The 17803-nt window shown below is 41.4% G+C and overlaps 1 protein-coding gene across 1 annotated transcript in view; it reads right to left on the reverse strand.

The window, feature by feature from the left end:
• G2E3 (G2/M-phase specific E3 ubiquitin protein ligase) overlaps nt 1-17803 on the reverse strand; it is a 126624-nt gene that overhangs the window by 79960 nt on the left and 28861 nt on the right. The gene's annotated exons all lie outside the window — the stretch shown is intronic.

Genomic DNA, 17803 nt, shown 5'->3' on the forward strand with positions numbered 1-17803 from the left:
GAAGGAAGGACGAAAGAAAAGGCATCCAGATTGGAAAGGTAGGAGTAAAATGTCATTATTTGCAGATCACATATTATATATAGAGAATCCCAAAGATTCCACCAAAAAGCTATTAGAACTGATAAATGAATTTAGTAAAGTAGCAGGATACAAATTAATATTCAGAAATCAGTTGCATTTGAATACACCAATAATGAACTATCAGAAAGAGAAATTAAGAAAACAATCCCAATCATAATTGCATCAAAATAAAATAAAATAAAATACCTAGATACAAATTTAACCAAGGAAGTAAAAGACCTGTACTCAGAAAATTATAAGACATTGAAGAGAGAAATGAAAGAAGATACAAATAAATGGAAGCATATACCAAGCTCATGGATGGAAAAATTAATACAGTTAAAATGTTCATATTACCCAAAGCAACCTATAGATTCAATGCAATCCCTGTCAGAATACCAATGGCATTTTTCAAAGAACTACAACAAATCCTAAAATTCACATGGAAACATAAAAGACCCCAAATAGCCACAGCAATCTTGAGAAAGAACAAAGCTGGAGGTATCACACTACCTGATATCAAAGTATACTACAAGGCCATAGTAATCAAAACAGCATGGTATTGGAATAAAAACAGACAGATAGATGAATGAAACAGAATAGAGAGCCCAGTAATAAATCCATGCCTACATAGTCATTTAATCTATGACAAAGGAAGAAAGCATTTACATTGGGGTGAAGACAGTCTATTCAATAAATAGTGCTGGGAAAATTGGACAGATACATGCAAAAAAATATGAAACTCAAAATGGATTAAAACTTAAATGTCAGACCCAAAACCATAAAACTCCTAGAAGGAAACATAGGCAGTAAAGTCTAAGACATTACCCTTAGTAACATTTTTACTGATATATCTCCTTGGGCAAGGGTCACAAAACAAAAAGTAAACAAAAAAGTTTTTGCACAATAAAGTAAATCATCAACAAAACAAAAAGAAATTGTACTGGATGGGAGAAGATATTTACCAATGTACATCTGATAAGGGGTTAGTATCCAAAATTTATAAAAACTCATACCACTCAACACCAAAAAAACCACAAACAGTCCAATTAAAAAATGGGCAGAGGACCTGACTAGACATTTCTCCAAAGAGGATACACTGATGGCCAATAGACATATTAAGAGATGCTCCATGTCACTAGTCTTCAGAGAAATGCAAATAAAAACCACAATAAGATATCACCTCACACCTGTCAGAATGGCTATCAATAAATCAACAAACAAGTGTTGGTGAGGATGTGGAGAAAAGGGAACTCCTGTGCACTATTAGTAGAATTGCAAGTTGGTGCAGCCACTATGGGAAACAGTATGGAGGTTCCTCAAAAAATTAAAAATAGAACTACTTTATGACCCAGCAATTCCACATCTGGATATTTATCCAAAAAAATCCAAAACATTAATTGGAAAAGATATATGCAGTCCTATGTTTACTGCAGTGCTGCGCACAAAGCCAGGATATGGAAACAACCAAAAGACCATCAATAAATGATTGGATAAAGAAACTATGGTACATCTATGCAATAGAGTATTACTGTGCCATAAAAAATAATGACATCTTACCATTTGCAACAACATGGATGGACCTAGACGGTATTATGCTAAGTGACATCAGACTGAGAAAGAAAAATACCATATGATTTCACTGATATGTGGAATCTAAAGAACAGAATAAACAAACAAACAAAACAAACAGACTCATAGAAATAGAGAACGAACTGATGATACTAGATGGGAGGGGAGTTGTGAGAGAAGGATGAGAAAGGTGATTAGGAAATATAAATTGGAGTCACAAAGTAGTCATGGGGATGTGAAATAAAGTATGCAAAATATATGGTCAATAGTCAATAATATTGTAAAAACTATGTGTAGAGTCAGATGGGTACTAGACTTATCGGGGGGAATCACTTTATAAATTATATAAATGCCTAACCACTATGCTGTACACCTCAAACTAATATAAGATAATATTGAATGTCAACTATAATTAAAAAAATATAGTTACGGGATATAAAGTATAGCACAGGGAATGTAGTCAATGTTATTGTAATAGCTGTGTATGGTGTCAGATGGGTAGTAGAGTTCCGTGGGTTATCACCTTCTGAGGTGTGTAAATGTCTAATCACAATTTTTTTTTTACAGCTGGTACTAATAATAAAAAAGAAGAAAAAAAAAAGTATCAGAAACAAACCTGAAAATTTTTACCCAAAAAACAGCTGAATACTTGTTATATTTTAGGACCCCCAAAATGCAAGTCTTTGAGGAGCTCATAGTCAAATGAGGGAAAAAAACCACACAAACAAATACTGAGGTCTTCAGTAGAAGGGCCCATGTCTCACTCATGTATCCTCAGTATCTAATATTGTTCATGTGACATAGTAGACACTCAATGAATGTTGGCTAAATTGAATATTTTATTGTGACAAGTGTTACATTAAGTTATATACAAGTATTAAGAAAGCACATAGGAGGGAGTGACATACCATAAGGGGGTCATGGAAGGCCTCACAGAAGATGTGGCATTTAAATTAGGTCCTGAATGACTGAGTGTGAACAGAGGTATCAGAAATACTATGTGCAAAGACACAGAAGCATGAAAAGCCATAATTGATTAAGAGAATGACAAGTTCAGATGACTATGTGGCTAAATATATCCTTGACACAGAGTTGGCACTCAAAATATCTTTGCTGAATAAATGATGAACAAAGACTGGATGGTCAGCCTAGAAAACAAAGGTTTATGTTGGGCTGTGGATCTTTATGCCATGTAAAGAATGTGGGAATGTATCCTCTGTGCAGATGGATCTATGTGGGGTGTTTCCACAGGAAAATCTTGTCATGAGAGGTCCGTTTAAGAGAGAGAACTCTTGCAATAACAAGAAAACCTGATTGAGATCGGGAAAGGTTGAACCCTGGTAGGCCAGATCAGCTTGGAAACTGCTGAAAGAGTGGAACAATACAGGAGAGATAGGGAAGAGAGAGCAGATAGTTTTGATGGTGGAATTGATATGAGTTGATACCTTGATTCAATTATGAGGAGTAAAAGTGAAGGAGAGAAGGATACTTTTTAGTTTTCTAGCTGGGTGACTAGATGATGACTGTGTCATCAAAGAAGATAGAAAATATCGGGTTCAGGGTACCTTTCATATGTTTTATGTGGGTGTAGGTATCATGTGTTCAGTTCTACTGTGTTTCCCCAAAAATAAGACCTAGCTGGACAATCAGCTCTAATGCGTCTTTTGGAGATGTATTATACCCGGTCTTATATAAGATCTGGTATTATGTTATGTTATGTTATATTATATTATATTATATTATATTATATTATATTATATTATATTATATTGACCCGGTCTTATTTTACTATAAGACCGGGTCTTATATTAGTTTTTGCTCCAAAAGACGTGTTAGAGCTGATTGTCCAGCTAAGTCTTATTTTCGGGGAAACACGGTATGTATTGTACCCAAGGTCCTCAAGTGGGACATTGAAAGGGAGATGACTGGTTGACATTTAGAGCTTTCTCAGTTTTCCTAGGTCCCACAGCCTGGGTCATAAAATAATATTCAAACAAGAGACTTCAAGTGGAATCTCATATAACTAGCTGGAAATCTAGCCTCATATTACTTCTTTCTGGTTCAAGGATATTTCTGAGCTGTTTTATGTGTCCTAGCGAATGGTGCTAATCACCTACTTCTTCCCTATAGAATTTTCTCTGTCTTTCTCAGCTACTACCTACCAATATCGTGAACTGGCCCCCTGGTTGAGCACTGACTCTTGAAGGCAGCACCTGTTTCTGTTTCATTTCTTGATTTTTCACATCCATCGTGGGGATCTCAGGCTCTCAGACAATGCTGAGATAATAATTCTGAAATGTTTGAAGGTGGTATGGCTGTTCTTCCATTCTAATTCAGGAGATACCATCATGATGAAATAAGAAAAATACTCTCCCCAGCACTTGTGTGGTGGGTGTGGACGTGAAGCTCTGAGATCTCCCTTCAGGAGAATCTATTGTTGGGTGCTTAGTTGATTGACAGCCTCCAACTGCAGCACCTTTGGATCCATTGTGACATTTATACTGAGATCATGCTTCCTAAGGGCTTCTCCCAGTCAACGACTGAGCATGGCAGGGATAGTGGAGCAGAGCTATTTCTGTCCAGCATGGGACTCCTCTAATGGCAACCTTTGCTCAGAGACACCCCATTGGCTTGGCCAACGTTTTCTTAGAATAACACTATAGTCTGAAAATCTTCCTGCAAGGTGTTTTGAATCCTCTCCCCATTTACTCCCGTTTTCTCTCCCTTTATTGTTCATAGGTTTGTTTGTTTATTTGTACAATAGATTTCTTCTACAGCTGATTGTGTTCAAGCATTTGAGTTTTGAAAGATGTGAATGATACAAATGATACTGAGAGTGGAATTATGGGATTGGTTTACTCATTACCTGGATAGCAAGGAAGATCCCGTCCTGAGTAGAAGGTTGAACATAAATAGTCCTTGGCACAAGGCGGTGGTGACCCAATTGCTGAAGATTTTGCTGTTGATGGCACGGACCCTGCATCTGAGATACCCACATCAGGAGAACAATGGGCTACTTTTTCATGTAGCTATGAGACACCATGAATGTCTGGTTTACTTCTTTCCTGGATATGCCATTTGTGTTTAACAATGGATGTTTCTTGGGCAATTATCCCCTTTGTTGGTGTTTTTATTTCTGACCTTTCATTTGTGTTAGATGAAAGTGACCTGGTGATATTATTTGGCACTCTTGGAGGATGGGCTGCAGGTAACTTTCCAATCACTGTGATGGCAGGGGCAGCAAGAGGTGTTGGCAGTCATACATACCCCACCTTGATTGGCCAGCAGAAAAACCAGGGTGCTGTGATTTTTTTTTGATTACCACTTGGGCTGGAAAGTTTAGACGATTTCGTACATGTCAGGCAAGTATGGGACTGATCTACAGGCAAGAAGTCCCACACAACGACCTCAGCAGCATTTCACTGATATGGGGGCCAGGCTCTAATTCTATTAAAATGTTGTCAACAGGGTTAGGTGGGACACAACAGGTCCAACAACCACTTAAATTTAGAGCAACTGCTATAATCTGTGAACAGGATGAAGCTAAAGGGAGTTTACCAGTGTCTGGAAAGTTAATCTTGCCTTGTCGTCTCAAGTGGAGGATATTCATTCCTGAAGTAGCAGCTGCCGGGAGGTTTCTGATGCCTCCTAGATTAAGATTTCCTATTGCAAGTGTGGGCTAAATTAGCCACATGTCATGTGGATAAGAGCTAAGAGAGGTAAATGGTGTTTCCCCTGACTGCTGACCTTCTGAGGTCTAAGATGTTTCTTCCCCAAACACCAGGGTTGTTTCTGTCCTTTCACAGTCACGTGATTGGTATGACCGATCTTGTAGCAATCACTTCACCCTTTTTGTAATTCTCCCATTGTCTCACGCACACCATATCTCTGGATTTATCCCTATGTAGCGCAGAAGTTTTTTCCTTAGCTACCTTGCAGCTCCCTAGAACATCTCCCACATCCTGACATGTGGTCCACCCAAAAACCACCTTTGATTGTCATTTTCATCCATAACTATCCAAATTCAGCCAGCATAGCTGAGCAGCAAAAGAAGCACCAAGTTAGAGTCTCCTATTCCTCAGCTTTTCTTTTCTACTTGCAAATTCTAGTTGCCTGGTTTTGCAAGGGTAGATATGGGAGGAAGTGGACAGAGAAGGGTTAATTATATAGTAAAGGGCTCTAGGATAAGGTACTGTGGCAAAATAATTATTTCAAGCTGAAGGTATGTGAGTTCCTGAAATTCCTTATCTGCCTAAAAGCAGACCCTCCAAAAAAGAAAAACTTAGTTGTCATAAATCCCCTACCTGGGAGCAGCTCTAATATTCTCTTCTCAGAGATGAAAAGTTGGCACCACACCCAAACCGATGTTCTCACACTATCATATTTCCTACCTATTCTCCTAAGGTCCTATTTATCTTCCCAAAATGTCATTTGTTTTTTCATAAGCACCCTTTCTCCCCCACTTCTAAGAAGTCATTTGTTCTCTCAGAAGTGCCTCTTTGCCCCTCCCCATCTCCTACTAATTTAGTACATAAGCCCCAAATTTTAACTGCCTCCTTGAATCACATATTTCTGTGAACTCCCACATATGTATGTGAATAAAAATATATTTTTTCTTGTTAATTTGTCTTTTGTCAATTTAATTTGCAAGACCCCAAGTACTGAACATAAGAGTATAGAGGAAATTGTTCCTCCACAACAGATTAGGTCTTTTATAAACAGTCTGGATCTCCTCCTCAACCTCGTAATTTAACTTTGTATTTAAATGGGAGGTATCCTTTTGGGCAATTGCTCTATTTAGAGCCCAAATTGCTAAGACATTAGAACTAAAAATACATGGGTCCAGAGCTCAAGAGAATTTAGGGCTAAAAAAATAAGTTTAAAAGTCATTGGTATATATGTAGTAGCTGTGAAAATGGAAGCTTATCATCCAGAAAAAAAGTATAAGAAGAGAAGAGGTCTGACTAAAGTACCCATGGAAACACTGACATTAGAAATTAAGGAAACATCTAAGAAGACTGAGAAGGAGTGATAAGAGAAGTGGAAGGGAAGATCAGGAACAAGAGGTATCACAAAATGAAAAGGGAGAGTAAGTTCCAAATACCAAGGGAAAGACTGATTACACATTGCAAATGTCTCAAGAAAGTTAAATAAATCAGACACTAAATATTTTAGAAATAATACTCTCCTGCTTTTTTCGACATCTGTTATTTACCAGGCAAGTTCCAAGTACTTTACAAATACTGACTCACTTAATCCTCACAATAATTCCAGCAAGCATGTATAATAATGATCCCATTTCACAGATAAGGAGATTGAGCCCATGGAGGTTAAGAACAGTGTGCAAGACACTGCAGGCATAGGCGGGCTGCTCTGTAGTTCCAACCTGGGTAGTCTTAACTGCTATCAGTACAGCGGTGAGGACAGAAGCTGAACTGCAATAGCTAGAGTGTGGAAGTAGAACCACAGAGTCTAGTCTACTCTTTCAAAAAATTGGCAGTGAAGATATGTGAAGGAAATCTCAAAATTTGGGATGATTTCCAGGTTTTGTTTGTTTGTTCGTTTTTGCATAGGTAACTAGGAAGCCTATAGTGCCGTTTTAGGAAGAGAAGGAGGTGTGATGAAAAAATACAAGTTCAGCTTTGTTAAAGTTTAGTTAATATCTATATCCAAATGCACCTATCCAGGAGGTAGTGGATATAAGATTCTGGTACTCAGGAAACTAGATTAGATTAGCGATAAAGAAGTCAAATCTGTTATTGGGTATGAGAATATTTTAAAGTCATACAAGGTCCATGAAAACAAGGTCAATGATGGAACCCTGGGGACATCTTTACATAACAGTTTAGCAGATGGATGATTCTGAAACTAAGAAAGAAACTAAGAAAAAGGGGCCCTGAGAGGTAGAAACCACTATATGAGGGAGCATGGTATTACCAATTTCATCTGTCAGGATTTGACGATTTCAAGTGCAAAAGCCACAAGATGGCAAGAAAGATAACTACTAAAAAGAACCTTTGGTTACTGTTAGTGTTTGTTCCCAATATGCCTGTTCTCTTCCTCCAGGGGAAAAGGAGATATGTCCTTGCCTACCTTCTTGAAGTTAGTCATGGACATATGACTTGCTTTGGCCAAAAAAATGTGAGAGGAAGTGATGCATGTCACTTCTGGTAGAAGCCTCTAAGAGTTGGTGGGTGATTCTACCTATCTGTGCCCTTGTTATTCCAGATACTAGAGGCTCCATCAGTCTTAGTCCCTTAGTAAGGATGAAATGAAGCCTACTCTGATAAATGCATACCTTGAAAAAGAAACAAGCCTTGTTCTAAGCCACAAAAATTATCGGGAGTATTTGTTACTACACAATAAACTAGAGGTTTTACAGTCATGAGCCCATTTTTCTATTAGAAATGTCAGTAGTATGGGAGAGCAGAATCCTATGTATTAAAGAAGAAATGAAAAGTTAAGAAGTTTGGTAGTAAAGGAAAGGAAAGATGTAATACAGGAACTTGGTATAACTTGAAGTAGAGTTAAGATCAAAGGAACAAATGAAAAAGAAATATTGAGCCAATGCAAGGAACACTAGAAAGTTGAAAATGTGGGCAGATATTTGACTAAAACTAAGGTTTTAAAAAATATAAGCCATGGCCTTTTGGGTTTCTAACATGGCTCATGAGGAATGCTCACGGTACAGAACACAAAATAGTATGAAATAAAAAGTGCTTTAATAATTATTTGATTTGACCTTGGTCACATAGGGTTATTAAGGAGGGGAAATATTTTTTTTATTAAATTTATTGGGGTTACAATTGTTAGTAAATTTACATAGATTTCAGGTGTACAATTCTGTATTACATCGTCTATAAATCCCATTGTGTGTTCACCACGCAGAGTCAGTTCTCCTTCCATCACCATATATTTGGGGGAAATAGTTTTAATACTAGTAAAATTGGCCCTTTTGGTTTTCAGTTGAAGCAAAGAAGAGGGAAATTGACATTTGCCTGAGTTTGATATTTGAGCTGGCTCTGATCTTTGATTATTTTAAAATGTTCATGTAAATCTGAGTCCTGTCTAAGTAATCTACTATTAGCAGGATTTGAAACATCAGCAACCATAGCAGAGCCAGATGCTTTTAAAACTAAAGGCAGTTCCATACTTTTCATTTTATTTTCTCTTCAGATGTAAGAATAGTGGTAATCAAAAAATTTTATTTTGGAGTCTATGAGATTTTAAAGAATAAGCTAGGTGTGTCCCTAAGATGTATTCCTGTATAAGTCCAAGTACCCATCATTTTCCTGCAAGGGCCTTCCAAATTAAACTTTGTGAAATATACATGGGTATTGCTTAGTATGAGACATAGTGTATATTTAAAGGAACTTCCATGAAAATAGCAACTGGTCTTTTGGAGATAGGTAGATACACTTTGTTGTGACAATTGCAGGGCTCGTAATTGAGAATATTATTCGCCTGTGTCTTTGCAGTGCTCAGCAAAATTTGTTTTACCAATTTCAAACCTTTGGTTAACAATGCTTGTGTTTTCAAGAGAGGTTTTGCCCCTCAACATTTTACCTAGCTTATTTCTTGAGGTCTTATTGGTGCAGACTTTCTACTTTCTTTCCAGACAATTTTTTTACAGTGTGACCTGTGTTAATTTAAAATTAAATGAGGAACGTATCTGTTTGGAGATTTGGAGGGGTAACTGGAATCAAAGGAATCCTTCTACCTAAACAACTAAAAAAGGTGTATAAAAATACAAAGACAAAATCACCCAATATAAAATTACATATCTGTAGGTGCATGGTTGAGCGTATATAGAAATGAGTGCATTTTCCAAGGCCAAAAATGACAAGAAAGTATAAATCCAAAAATTAACCCTAGCTGTTAAACCTCTGGGGCCATATGCCAATCCTTGGTGGTCTAAAGGGTTTATTTTAGTGGGCAACATATGTAGAGAATGGAAGACAAAGTCTAGGACCTGAGCAAGGTAAGATGTTGCATACGAACTTCTGCAAAACGCTGGGACCCTTAAAGATGATACCTTCAAGAAAACAGTAAATTAGGTACCCCGCCCCCCAGCAGAATAAAACAATAACATTAACTTGTTTCAGTCTTGGCTGTAGGTGAAGGGATTTAAAAAAAAAAAAACTCACCTGAGTATGACTAACCAACCACACATTAGCTCTTATGTCGGTTGGGGCTATTGTCTATGTCCCCACTTACCTAAAATCTAAGGTGAGAAAATTTTTTTAAAAGTGATTCCGGATTGGTAATTCCCATTTTCAGATACAAATCCACAGTTTTCTGAAGAAACTCACCTTAAATTCAGCCCTCAGATAAATTTAATATACAAAATTTCAGTAAGCCTGAGTTCTCAATAAAAAAAAATCATAAACACACGAACCATACGCCTTTCAAGAATACCTCTAAATGGAAACAAATGGAGGTAATAGTCCTATACAAAGATTCATCACAACTGATAGTTTGACAACATATACAAATGGATAACAGCAAAAATTACAATTTTATCATAAAATATGATAAAATTTCTTAGTTTAGTTCATAACAACCAAACACAAAGATACGATTCTTCTTTTTCAAGTAGAAATGATTTTGTTAAAAGAAAGAACATGGGATGATAATGAGAAGCAATAAATAATAAAATGAGCAATTCTTCAATGCTTAGAAACGTTTGGAAAATATACCCCCTGGAAGTACTTATGCTTCCCAAATGGTATTTTTCAAATCACTTAATAAAACACCTCTTCTAATAAATGTCACCTCAAATTTAATAAAATTTTTAAAAACTTCTTTTAAAAATAAGATATTTACAGAAGTTTCAATGCTGATGTCTCTCAAAAAATCTAATACCCTTGAGACTGGTGTAACTAGTTAATAAAATGCTTTTAGCAAACAAAATAAATCCAGAAGAATGTAGGCCACAATGATAACATTGAAATAAACATTTGCACCAAAGCAATCTAATTTCAGATGTTGCATCAAATAACAAGCTAAATACTTCACACTGTATTTATAGACCTTGCAAGAGATGACAAATGATGCATAATGTATGGTAACTTTGAGCTTGCCACTCATCATGTAGCGTTAGCAGCAAATACTGTGGGACCCATCTAAGTATACAAATAAATTATGAAATGTGGGAGACTGTCTTTTGAAGCTACAAACATCATTGGTTCTTTTTTGTATTCTCTACAAAACAAGCATCAAAACACTGTCCATTAAGTTACCAAATAATGGTAAATAAAAATACTCTCATGATAAATTCCTTCTAGCTTCCCCACTACAAAGATGTTTGGTTCTGCAGGCCAAGTTAACAAATAAGCGTGAAAGCTTTTATGTTTCTCTCTTCCATGTTTTAGGCTGTATTTGCTTCCCCCAGGTGACTTCTGTTATAAACTTCAGCTGAAACCAGCAATGCAGGTCTAGACTGTATCATGAGCACATGGATATTATACAACATTAGCGCCTTAACTTACGTCCTCACCAGTGGGTCCAGTTCAGAAAACTACTGAGTCATTCTTTTCAGCTGTGGCACTTGTGGGAACAAGGGGCTTCCTCAGTTAGGAAAATGGAAGGAGTGACCTGAGAAGTTCAGACGAGAAAGCAGCCACGTGGCAGCCCTTAGGCCACAGACATCCTGGGGTCTTGTTGGGGATGAGAACACAGGGAGAAGTGCAGGAGATTAGGACTTGAGGAATGGCCTGATACAAAGGTAGGTGTTCTTCGCTCCTCAGAAGGCGTGGAAACTGTTTCCCAGAGGGAGAGCACTGTCAATTCAGACTGGGGTGTCAAAAATGCAGGGACCAAAGAGAGGTGGAAAGAGGAAATTTGAGGTTTTAAATACGGGGGTGTCAAAAAAATGTATACACATGACTTGGATTCATCTTTTGTTATCGGTATATATTGAGTATTAAAATTTTAATACAGTTTTTTTCCTTTCTCAAAAATGTGTATACATTTTTTTTTTTTTTGTCACCCTCTGTGTATGGGATAGATGGTAGGTGGAGAATGGGGCTTCAGAAAAGACTTTACAGGAGTGTTTCAGGTAAGGCTGTGTGCAGAAATGATAGATTGCCTAACTGCTCTGCCCTTCCCATCCCTCAGGCTATGGGATTCCAGGGTCATGGTTTACCTTCTCATGGATGCTTTCTCCCAAGTGAAATTCAAGTTCACAGACGAGGCATGGATTGACTAGCATCCCAGGGAAGTCGAAACTGAGAGGCTTTTTTCCTTTTCCTCTCCAGTTCTTTTTTGCTGTAGTTTATTGGTGGTAAGTAGCATGTGGGCCTAGATTTTATTATTTCCTGATTTGACTGCATTGATTTTTGTCTGGGAAGTGATGTTTGACAAATAATTGATGATTACATTGTAAATATTTCAAGTAGTAGTCACATTTATTCTGGAATTTAATTGTTTTGTATTGTTTTGTGAGTGTGAGACATGCAGGCATACTCTATGCACTGTGCTGCATTTAGGAAAAGTGAATACATGAACTGTGTGGGGTCAGAGAAACCCGATTTTGTAGGTGCTGAAGGAGCTACATTATTCCAATGGAAGACTGGAGGGAGGCGTCCGTTATCAAGCATTGCCGCTTGTTTTATGCCTGTTGTCGTGATAGCCAGTGTTTCCCACACATGGGATGCTGTCCTGCAGTGCATTGGTAGTAGTTTTGTGAAAGAAAGTTCTTGGTGAAACAAGTTGGAGAAAAACTGTCTTGAGCAGACTTACCTAATCTTTCTTTTCCTGTAGGACTTCTCAGTTTTAATCTGTTAATGTGTATTTTTCAATGCCAACAGAGAAATATACAATGCAATAGTTGTATGATACTTGAATATGGCTTACCAAAAAACATCTTTGATAACCAAAAACCAAATAACAGTTTCTTAGGAAGAGAGTTCGAGACACAAGTTATGAAAAGGGACTTGGGTACGGGTTCCTACTTAGTTCATACTCTGGGGCTTTGGACAAAAACTTCATAGTAACAAAGAAGGCACATTTGTCTGGCTTTGTGTTCTGTGCTTATCCCTTGTGCATTTTGGAAGGGGAGGGAAGGGAAAGGAAAGGAAAGTATGGCTATGGCAAGGCAAGATACAGGCATTCAGAAGTCTTACATGCTGGCCAAATAATTTTTCAGTTCCACCTTTGACACATCTTATTAAATCAGGTCGATCTGAGTTGAAATCAAAGCTGTACTAGCTATCAACAAGGTGACTATGGGACTATTACTTAACCCCTCTTAACTTCAGTTTCTTCATCCATCAAACTGGGGGGCTATGTCTAACTCATTGGATTGTGGTTAAGAATTACTAAAAACCTAGCTGGCAATAAGCACTCAATTCATTGAGCAAATGTACTTAGTTTAGTGCACAGCACACAGTCTTCAACAAATGGAAAAATTTTTAAATTTAAGGATAGTAGGTGTACCACATTACATTAGTTTCAGGTATACAATATAATGATTCAATACCTTACAATGTGACCATCTCACCAAGTCTAGTACACTTGTCACCATGCACACTTATCACAAAATTATTGACCATATTCCCCTTCACTTTTTCCACCCATTCTCCCCTCTGGCAACTGTCAGTGTTTCTCTGTTTCTATGAATCTGTTTTTTGTTTGTTCATTTTTTTTTTTAGATTAACAAATGGAAATTTTCATGATGACTACTATCATTATGAGGTCTGAATCCCAAATATAAATGCAGTCAGAGTGGACGTCAGTCAGAGTTGAGAAAGACACACTTATTAAAGCTACATTTTAGGCATGCTTATGGATATTTTTTGAAGGGATCACTCATATGTGTCTATAAATTTTCATAGAGCTAATTCTGGACTTATATAAGGAAGCATTAAGTGCCCAGAGAGGGGAGGGACGACGTACCACGTAACCAGGGCAGTAGATGTCTCAGTATTGCTTGTGTTGGGGGAATATAGTATCAGTCCAAGTAGGAATAATAAGTTATCTGCCTACATCAAACTGTCCTACACACCAATGCTAGAGGAATCTTCCCAAAGCTCAATATGTCAGTTTGCTGTTCAAAATCATTAATATTTGCCTATGAGCAGAGCAGTGAACCCCATCGAAAATCTGATGATAATTATGGATATTCTCCCCAGAGAAATGCATACATATGCTCATGTACAGAAAAATTTCCCTGTTTCAAGCAATTCTTGGACATACCAAAGTCCATTATGAACCATGTATGGTCCGTGGATGCCAACAGCATAATTCCTGGGATTGAAACTACTAAAATGTAGTCCAGCATTTTAATCTTGACATCAAGACCCTCTACGACAAATCTATAACTTTACTTTTACCCTACTCTCACCCCTCTTGACCACAGACATAGACTCAGTTTTGCCCATTCATTGTCTTCTAAAAATGCCAGAGCCAGATGCATTGTTGTCTCCCAATCTGGTTTGTAACTCTTCCTCTTGGGATACCTTTCCCAGTCTTCTCTGATTATGTAATTCCTACCATCTCTTTAAAGACAATTTCAATTCGATGTATTCCTCAAAGCCGTTTTCATTAATGATGACCATCAAAAACTATGCTTTCAATTGTTAGTAAATTTACATAGATTTCAGGTGTACAATTCTGTATTACATCGTCTATAAATCCCATTGTGTGTTCACCACCCAGAGTCAGTTCTCCTTCCATCACCATATATTTGATCCCCCTTACCCTCATCACCCACCCCCCACCCCCTTACCCTCTGGTAACCACTAAATTATTGTCACCCCAATAAAATTAATTAAAAAAAAAACAAACTATGCTTTCCTCAGTGCGCTTGCAGTATCTGCTTTCATCACTCATTTGATAACTAACACATTGTCATGCAGGGAGGCCTGCGGGGCCTCCTGTCCTGTTCCCCACATTAGAACGCAGGATACGGTGAGGCCAAAAAGAAACACCCACGGAGCCATAGATAGGGAAGTCATACCACTGTATTCTCACCGGCGGCATCCACCTCTCTGCAATCCGCTCTTGCTAGCCCTCATTTTCTGCTAACGTAGCCACGGCAGTTATATTAGTGGCCAATGGCTCACTGGTTACAGCTGACAGCCAGCTAGTCACAGCTGATGGCCATCCAATCACAGTTGATGGCCATTTACCACCGGAGTGAGCACCCTTCCACGTGAGGCCAAGAACCTGTAAACTGCACTCCTGGCTCTGTCCCCACACTCCACCCCTACAGGGTCTCGCCTCACAATCTACGTGACATGTGTCTTCCGCGAGGGGCCCTGTGCGAGGAGCCTGGAGGTGAATACAATATTCTGGACACAGCCAGGCTCTCTGGGCATAGCCAGGGTTTCTCAGGGCACTACCAGTACTTCTGGTCACAACCAGACTTCCTGGGCTTCTTAGGGTACCACTAGTCTCCCTGGGCACAGCCAGGGCCTCTCAGGGCACCACCAGTCTCTCTGGGCACAGCCAGACTTCCTGGACTCAGCCAGGGCCTCTCAGGACACTGCCACTCTCTCTGGGTACAGCCAGACTTCCTGGACTCAGCCAGGGCCCTCAGGGCACTGCCACTCTCTCAGGGCACAGCCAGACTTCCTGGACTCAGCCAGGGCCCTCAGGGCACTGCCACTCTCTCTGGGCACAGCCAGACTTCCTGGACTCAGCCAGGGCCCTCAGGGCACTGCCACTCTCTCTGGGCACAGCCAGACTTCCTGGACTCAGCCAGGGCCCTCAGGGCACTGCCACTCTCTCTGGGCACAGCCAGACTTCCTGGACTCAGCCAGGGCCCTCAGGGCACTGCCACTCTCTCTGGGCACAGCCAGACTTCCTGGACTCAGCCAGGGCCCTCAGGGCACTGCCACTCTCTCTGGGCACAGCCAGACTTCCTGGACTCAGCCAGGGCCTCTCAGGACACTGCCACTCTCTCTGGGTACAGCCAGACTTCCTGGACTCAGCCAGGGCCCTCAGGGCACTGCCACTCTCTCAGGGCACAGCCAGACTTCCTGGACTCAGCCAGGGCCCTCAGGGCACTGCCACTCTCTCTGGGCACAGCCAGACTTCCTGGACTCAGCCAGGGCCCTCAGGGCGCTGCCACTCTCTCTGGGCACAGCCAGACTTCCTGGACTCAGCCAGGGCCCTCAGGGCGCTGCCACTCTCTCTGGGCACAGCCAGACTTCCTGGACTCAGCCAGGGCCCTCAGGGCGCTGCCACTCTCTCTGGGCACAGCCAGACTTCCCGGACTCAGCCAGGGCCCTCAGGGCGCTGCCACTCTCTCTGGGCACAGCCAGACTTCCCGGACTCAGCCAGGGCCCTCAGGGCGCTGCCACTCTCTCTGGGCACAGCCAGACTTCCCGGACTCAGCCAGGGCCCTCAGGGCGCTGCCACTCTCTCTGGGCACAGCCAGACTTCCCGGACTCAGCCAGGGCCCTCAGGGCGCTGCCACTCTCTCTGGGCACAGCCAGACTTCCCGGACTCAGCCAGGGCCCTCAGGGCGCTGCCACTCTCTCTGGGCACAGCCAGACTTCCCGGACTCAGCCAGGGCCCTCAGGGCACTGCCACTCTCTCTGGGCACAGCCAGACTTCCCGGACTCAGCCAGGGCCCTCAGGGCACTGCCACTCTCTCTGGGCACAGCCAGACTTCCCGGACTCAGCCAGGGCCTCTCAGGACACTGCCACTCTCTCTGGGCACAGCCAGACTTCCTGGACTCAGCCAGGGCCTCTCAGGGCACTGCCACTCTCTCTGGGCACAGCCAGACTTCCTGGACTCAGCCAGGGCCCTCAGGGCACTGCCACTCTCTCTGGGCACAGCCAGACTTCCTGGACTCAGCCAGGGCCCTCAGGGCACTGCCACTCTCTCTGGGCACAGCCAGACTTCCTGGACTCAGCCAGGGCCCTCAGGGCACTGCCACTCTCTCTGGGCACAGCCAGACTTCCTGGACTCAGCCAGGGCCCTCAGGGCACTGCCACTCTCTCTGGGCACAGCCAGACTTCCTGGACTCAGCCAGGGCCCTCAGGGCACTGCCACTCTCTCTGGGCACAGCCAGACTTCCTGGACTCAGCCAGGGCCTCTCAGGACACTGCCACTCTCTCTGGGCACAGCCAGACTTCCTGGACTCAGCCAGGGCCCTCAGGGCACTGCCACTCTCTCTGGGCACAGCCAGACTTCCTGGACTCAGCCAGGGCCCTCAGGGCACTGCCACTCTCTCTGGGCACAGCCAGGGCCTCTCAGGGTACTGCCAGACGTTCTGGGCACAGCCAGACTTCCTCACATATTCTCCACAGCGGCTGGTCGAGACACAAAAGCAAACATCTGCCAGTTCCACTACATCGTGTACATTCCCAAGCAAACAGTCAAGCGGTCCATTAAATTAGGGATGGAAGGCAATTCCCCATAGTCTATAGTCATTTGCCAGGGCTGTCCTGGGAGTGAGGGATGACCTTGACCTTACCCTCGTCTCCCACGGAGGACTCAGCAAGCGTTTCCTCCTGGGACTACAAGTCCTGCATCCAGGCTGCCTCAGCAAGCACTTCCCAGCCCACAGGGCCGCAACGACCTTTGCTTTCTCTGGGCTCTGCTGGATGGGGAACCGTCCACGTCTTCCCACCCCTCCACAGGGGTCCAGCTCTCCGGCAGCTGCTCCTCCTGGTCTTCCTGAGACTGAGTGTTCATACTCACAAACTGTTCCACCACCCTTCGGAGAGCTTTGGCTGGCTCGCTGCACTATGTGTCATGCAGGAGACCTTGCTCGCTGTGCCACTTGTTGTGCAGGGCGGCCTGCGGGGCCTCCTGTCCTGCTCCCCATTCTTGTGAGCGGAGTGGCAGCTGAGACCCTGCATGATACAGGGCGCAGCGAGCAGGGTATGGTGTTGGCCGAAACTCTCCGAAAGGTAATGGAGCAGTTTATACATACAAACACACATGTTCTCCTTAATTCACCTTTTATATACATATATGTCAAGTATCCCTGACTAGATTGTAAAGAAGGACTATATTTTGTTTATTTTGGCTCAAGGGTAAAATATTGTAGATAATGATGCCATGTTTCTTTAGACTGTAACAAAATCTTTCAGAAAACTAACAAAATTTAGCTTCATTTTCTACATAAATACAATTAATACAAACAATGACATATTTGGAAAATGGAATTGCTATTTTAGAATTTGGGAGAATTACAATCAGTTGCCACTA

The sequence above is a fragment of the Rhinolophus hipposideros genome, assembly GCF_964194185.1.
Source record: "Rhinolophus hipposideros genome assembly, chromosome: 5".
Lineage (NCBI taxonomy): Eukaryota > Metazoa > Chordata > Mammalia > Chiroptera > Rhinolophidae > Rhinolophus > Rhinolophus hipposideros.